This window comes from Myxocyprinus asiaticus, chromosome 8, assembly GCF_019703515.2.
Source record: "Myxocyprinus asiaticus isolate MX2 ecotype Aquarium Trade chromosome 8, UBuf_Myxa_2, whole genome shotgun sequence".
Classification (NCBI taxonomy): domain Eukaryota; kingdom Metazoa; phylum Chordata; class Actinopteri; order Cypriniformes; family Catostomidae; genus Myxocyprinus; species Myxocyprinus asiaticus.
Window position 1 is genome coordinate 2,317,501 of NC_059351.1, and position 7,079 is coordinate 2,324,579.

General features: G+C 37.8%; 1 protein-coding gene across 2 annotated transcripts in view; it reads right to left on the minus strand.

The window, feature by feature from the left end:
* Positions 1 to 1,516, minus strand: part of fhip1aa (FHF complex subunit HOOK interacting protein 1Aa) — a 45,251-nt gene extending 43,735 nt beyond the window's left edge. For both annotated transcript variants that reach the window (XM_051705016.1, XM_051705015.1), the window contains exon 1: positions 1,352 to 1,516. The gene's annotated coding sequence lies outside the window, so the exon portion shown is untranslated. The remainder of the gene's footprint in view (positions 1 to 1,351) is intronic.
* Between the last annotated feature and the right edge of the window lie 5,563 nt (positions 1,517 to 7,079).

A 7,079-nucleotide genomic window follows, 5' to 3' on the forward strand; every position in this document is an offset into this window, starting at 1 on the left:
CGATAAGAAATTTGCCCTGCTGAGCTGTTACGTACCACCGAAACAATCTCAAAAACATCTTCTGTTTGGCTAGAGTTTGTTGTAAATTACATCACACAAGGTTGTTCTTCAATTTCGTTAGCATGCCTGCCTCCCATGCCAGAGACCCCGGTTTGAATCCCGCTCAGAGTGGGTTAAGCAGGACTGGTTCCAGTGGTACCGTGACCCGGATGGGAGTGGGGTTTAGGGGGGTGAGTGTAACAGTAACCAGCTGGTAGGTAGCTGTGCAGTGTGTAAACTTCACTCCCCTAGCCTCAGGAGGCACAGATGTAGCTTTTAGACTCCTCGTTAGCATGCCCACTTCCCATGCCAGAGACCCCGGTTCGAATCCCGCTCTGAGTGGGTCAAGCAGGACTGGTTACACTTATACTAAGTGGAAAGTACCAAAAATATTTTTGTACAGTAAAACAATCATGCTTTTATATATATATATATATAAAAGTTTTGACTTGCCATGAAGCCACACGATTATATCAGTGAGGTGCAAACAGCAACAAAACTTCCAGTGTTTGTGACTTCTTTCACCTGTGCTTAAGAGTAAATATCACAGTGGGACACTTCATCAAGTGTACTGACAACCCTCTGTACTGAATACAGTTCTCAAAGCACAGAGCCCCCTTCCCCCTGTGATTTTCTCTCTTCCACTATTCTGTTCTTACCATCCAAGTATACCATCATCATGTTTACCTTTACATTATATTCAACTCCTTTGTTTTCCCAGTTTCCGCCTATGTAAACACTCTCTTCAGTCTGTCTGCATTTATCAGTGTATCTGACAGACCATAGACATGTTGAACTTACACCCATCTCTTGCTTTTATAACTTAAATAAAAAAATAAAAAGGATGCATATATAAAATATAGATGTGATGTGACAAAATATAACATTAACCAACATTAACACTTAAGCTTGTTCCTCAAAAGCGTAAGTGCAAACTGTGTATCACTATAATAGTTATTTATAGTAATCATATCACAAGTAAATAAGAAGTCAAGCAATTGCTTCAGAACTTTAAATAGCACTATGCTAGAAGAATAAAACCACTCCAACTTTCTGGACATCTTTAGGAGCATTTAAATGTGTTTATTAACCAGGTAGTCTAGTTTTGTAAATAAGCAGACAACCTAGAACAACCTGCACTTCACGTTGAGGCTGGAAACTCAATCAGTAGTACATAATGATAATATATATATATATATATATATATATATATATATATATATATATATATATATATATATATATATATAAAGATACTATACGTACAAATAAAGCATTAACAACAAGGACAGTATTGTGAAATAACACGTACCTCCCTCGCCTCGCCTTTAAAGTCCAGTCACTTCTTTTCGCCGACACCTTAACTTCCAGCTCAGCAGCTGTTGTGTCATATTCCGATTACAATAGCGTGTCATTTTCAGTGTCGTAACTTCTGTTGAGTATGTCAGATCCCACTTTAAAGATCTAGGGACCTCTGACGTCACCGCGATCCCTCGGTCACCTGAGCGTGGGTTAGAAAGGTGAGCTGTGTTCGGTCACAAGCTCCGCCCCTCTACACTCTAGTCCCGATGATTGGCTGTGACATGGGGGTGCCTGCTCACTCTTATTTGAATATAAAAATGTAGTAAACAAACATGAATGCCTGTTGCATTATGTGATGTAACCCTTGTGCGACCTTCGGGACATTTTTGTTTTTTCGATCATTTTGGTGTTAATTCCAACTTCATACATTTAGCCAAAGGTGTGTATTTTTGGGGGAATTTTGATATTTCAACCTCAGTTCCTGTAATACATCTATAATACACAAAATAGTTACACTCAGGACTTTCAGGACAAAAATGTCCCCATTGAAACCCATTAAAACTGCAATATTTGATCCCAGTGCCATTAAAGCATAAAATCATGAATTCTATGATATTATGCTTTCAGGAGCCCTGGATTCAAAATTTACATTTCTAATATTTTCCACCAGATGGCACCATTTTTCTCATGTTTAGCCTATGGAGCAAGTACATGCTTTTCCCCTATTTTTTTTTTTTTTTTTTTTTTTTTTTTTAGGGTTTAGTTTGCTGTATTATAGAGCACTGCAGGCCAATTGAATAAATGATGCAACTAAAATTGTGTGTGTGTGTGTGTGTGTGTTGATATGGATGTCAGAGTGTGTTTTGTATGTTTGTATTGAGAAATGTGTGTGTGTGTGTGTGTGTAAAAAACAACAGTGGCATTATATAAACAAACTGGCATTTAAAGGGTTAAAATCCTGAAAATGAATGAATATTTGGTAGTTATGATCAGGACTGATGTTGGTTAAAACAATTAACTCAGTGAAAGTGGAAAATAATATTAATATATAATATTATTATGGCAGTTTTTTGACACAGATATTTTTGTCCTCTAAGGACCTCTGAGTAACTTTTTTAAATTGATGCACAAGGGTTAACTTATTATTTTAGCCTAACGTTTAATTCAGAAATGTTTTTAAAAACCCAACTCTTCACAATTTTCAGGAATTCAGGAACAAGTCTGTACTCAAAGAAAAAAAAAAGTCATTTCCATTAATTCTCCCTGAGAAAGTGCATGAATGACCTTTGGTTTGGCAGCCTTAAAAAGTATCAAAGTGACAGCAAATTAAAAAGCGCTTAAAAATTTTCTGGCTAATTTTTAAACAACAATTAAAAATTCAATTGATTGTGGTTAGATTTTGTATTGTTATTAGTTGACAGAATGCAGTAGGCTATGCAGTGCATCGTTCTTATTGCAAGAACTTGAAATAAATATTTATTCACTGTTAAGGTATAAAAGAGTTTGACTTTGTGATGGTAATTTAAAGGAACATATGCACCCTGAATGTTAGGTATACCTAAAGTGTAATATTTGTACAACATGTACATCTTCGTAAACAAAATTGGGTTTGTGAATCCTGCACATTGGAGTTTAACTTCCTCTAAAGTGTTCTTTTACGACAGAATGGAAAAAAATAAATACAAATAATAGGTTAGTGAGATAACCTATTCCCTGCACTGATTAACCTCCATTGTGCTCCAGTCTAAAAAAATTCAGCCATTATATTGCACTCCCAAAAGGATTTTATCAGAGAGAATGTGATGTAAACTGGATGTCAAGATTTTGGTAAAACATTATTTGGTTTGGTAATCTTACTAACGATACAGATTGGGGCCTGCGTAGCTCAGCGAGTATTGACGCTGACTACCACACCTGGAGTCACGAGCTTGAATCCAGGGCGTGCTGAGTGACTCCAGCCAGGCTTCCTAAGCAACCAAATTGGCCCGGTTGCTAGGGAGGGTAGAGTCACATGGGGTAACCTCCTCATGGTCACTATAATGTGGTTCTCGCTCTCGGTGGGGTGCGTGGTGATTTGTGCATGGATGCCGTGGAGAATAGTGTGAACTCTTCACACGCGCTAGGTCTCCACGGTAACCACGTGATAAGATGCGCGGATTGACTGTTTCAGACGCAGAGGCAACTGAGATTCGTCCTCCGCCTCCCAGATTGAGGGGAGTCACTACGCCACCACGGGGACTTAGAGCGCATTGGGAATTGGGCATTCCAAATTGGGGAGAAAAAAGAAAAAAGAAAAGAAACTAATGATACAGATGTCAGATCATCAACACAGCACATTTGTTGCATTTTCATGATTAGTTTGTCTGTATGAATTTATAATTATTTAAACGCAATGCCTGGTACTAATTGGATATTACGTGTTTTGCATATTACAAAATACATTGGTGCATTTAACTACTGATTCATAAGATTGCAAAATAGCATTTTTAACCATGTTTTAACATTGGGGTGGGAATCAGATTGGACTAGGGTGTGTGAGTGTTTATGAAACACCTCTCTTAAAAACAAGGCCCTATTATATTGAAAATGTATTCCAGTTTACATGATATGTCAGTCTGGAACAGATGTATATTTGTGTATAGGGGGAAAAAAACTTTATTTATAGATAACTGATGTCATAAAGGGATATGGTCAGTGTTACATGTTATGGAAAAAGATGGTAACTTATTAAATCACAGTAATTTTAGTAGTAAATGTAATTTCAGCTTCTCCCTTGAGGTTTACAGTAAAGTTATTGAAAATATTCCATTATCAATGATTGGCTTCACAAAAGAACATTTAAAATATACAGTGGAAATAACACAGATACATGATCCCATAATAGATATTAGGATAATATCATAGGATAATAATAGGATCAATAAGGAGAGCTTATATTCTTCCGCACTACAACAGAATATCAGCATGTGAAATTAGAAGTTTCCCATTGCCCCTAAATGCAAAGAGGTGCACTTTAAAATTATAAATGATATACACTAAGCAATCAAATTTTTGAGAGAAAGATTCAACTTTGTTAATTCAGATATATGTGAAATATGTAATACTGATTTAAAAACATCTGTGTTACCGATTATTTCTTGGGATATTGTAAAATTTGGTATAATAATTATAATCAAATATTTCTTTTGTTTTGAATCTGTTGCTTTTGTTAACATTTATTCTACATAAATGTAGATTCTTAAAATGTTTTTAAAATTGAGCTGTCTCTCCTGCAACACCGTTCAACATTTCGATTGTGGTAAAATCTTCCTTCATATGTATTTAAAACATAATAGCTATGAAACAGAACAAATGTGATTTATAGAATAAATGTATAGATTAAAAGTAGACTTATCAAAATATAATTCAAGGATTTATTAGATAGGTAAAAATGTACCTTTATATAGTTAACCCTTGCCTAAAATCTAGTCTGTACCGCCCTCTGCTGAAAAACGTGCACATGCGCGTTTAGGCACGTCTTTGTTTACGATGATCGCGCTGAACCAGAGATTATTTAGCACAGACGGGCCACTTCTATTTAAATAATTGGGAGAAATTGGAACGTTCAGCCAACGAGCTCTGAGCGCCCAACGGTCAACGGATGTAGAAAGGAAGTCCCGCCTTACATGTAAAAGAGCCAATCATCTTTTAGATACAGACATCGCCTGTCAATCAACTCTAGAACGCGCATGCGCATTAGCTATACAAGCCGGGACAATTGCGTTTTTTAGAGTAATATGAGGTAAAGAATCACAATTTATGATTCAAATATTTTAACATTTTATTGTTGATTTGATATATGTTCTTTGATCGTAATTTTGACCAACCATTTTATTGTGTTAAGGGCCATAGCAAGGAATTATGGGCCCCCTGACTGCATGCTGAAATCCTAAAGTGGTATATTATGTTTGGCCGCAAAGGCTACGCATTATAATGTGTGATGGCTCAGAGAGTGTGTGCAGTTACTCTGACAAGTTGCTGACTGCAGTTTAGTTTAGTTACCTGTTTTAGATTCATACTATAATACATCATAATTACATTAGTAATATCGTAGTGTTGCATGAATGATTGGTAAGTTTATTCATGTTGGTGAAAGATCATTAAAGGGATAGTTCACCCAAAAATATAAATTCTCTCATCATTTACTCACCCTCATGCCATCCCAGATGTGTTTGACTTTCTTTCTTCTGCAGAACACAAATGAAGATTTTTAGAAGAATATTTCAGTTCTGTAGGTCCATACAATGGAAATGAATGGGTGCCAAAATTTTGAAGCTCCAAAATCCACATAAAGGCAGCATAAAAGTAATCTATAAGACTCCAGTGGTTAAATCCATGTCTTCTGAAGTGATATGATAGGTATGGGTGAGAAACAGATCAATATTTAAGTCCTTTTTCCTTCACTTTCACTTTCACATTCTCCAGTCTTCGTGCATATTGCCCCCTACTGGGCAGGGAGGAGAATTTATGACAAATAAATGACTTAAATATTGATCTGTTTCTCACCCACACCTATCATATCACTTCTGACGACATGGATTGCAAATCTGAGGATATGCAGTGCAAATAGCCACTGCCTTTGAAATTACAATTCATTTCTTTAGATGTAAAACTTTTAAAATGAGGAAAACATTCCTGAGTGCACCTTTAATTTTTAGAAGGAGAGTTTTCCCTTTTTCCTCTGGAATATTTTCCTCCTGCTAAACTATATTTTGTTTTCTCTCTAAGACATTGTTTACACCTGTTATTAACATCTCTCTTATGTGATCCGATCACAAATGGCCATGATTGTAAGATGCACGGAGTGATTTTACCTCATTAAAAGAGTTTTTCTCTTGAATAGTGAAAGGAATAGTAATTTTGAAACATATGAATAAAATCAGGTCCACTCACATGAGATGAAGACTCCAGCCATATCAGTAACTATAAATACCTTACATATAAAGGTTACTTTTTTTTAACCTTATTTAAAAAAAGTAATCTTATACCGCCCTGTTATCGGACACTTTCACTCTTGGATTAAATTAATCATGGCAGATGGTGAATAGTGTAATTTCTACAACTGCATCAGTAACTGAAAACTATTTGTGGCAGGGAGGGCGGGGCCGGGTCGTGATGCTGCACACCCGGCCCTTAATCAGGCTAATCAAGCCCTCGAGAGGGATAAAGGTGACCGGAGGCGGCAGTTCGGGAGAGAGAGAGTTATGGACTGGTGCCGAAACCCGGGAAGGAGGAGGGATGCGCTGTAGTAGAGTCCTCGCCACTACCATCCACCCCAATGGAGCAGCCGCGGCCATCCGCCAGGGGACGGAGGAGCCAGGCCGCCGGAGAGCGGAGGAACGGCCGCCAACTATGAGGGGAGGAGGGGCTCCTAGCCGACCACCTGGAGCGGTCAGGGCCACTGCCAGGGGCGGAGGAGACCCCTACCGGCCGCTAAAACGCGGCGGGGTCAAGAAAGGACCGCCGACCGCGAGCGGGGAGGGGCTCCTGGCCGACCGCCTGGAGCGGGAGAATTAGAGGTGTCATTAGAAAGCTGAGACCCTCATCTTTGCACGGATATATAACATTTTATCATCAATAGTCAAAAACATATTTTTATGATGATATGTTATGCATGTTTTTCCTGCTGGTTGGCATATTTTGTTCTGGACATCTAAGATATAACATTGGATTATTCAGCCAAGTAAGCTCACAGACAA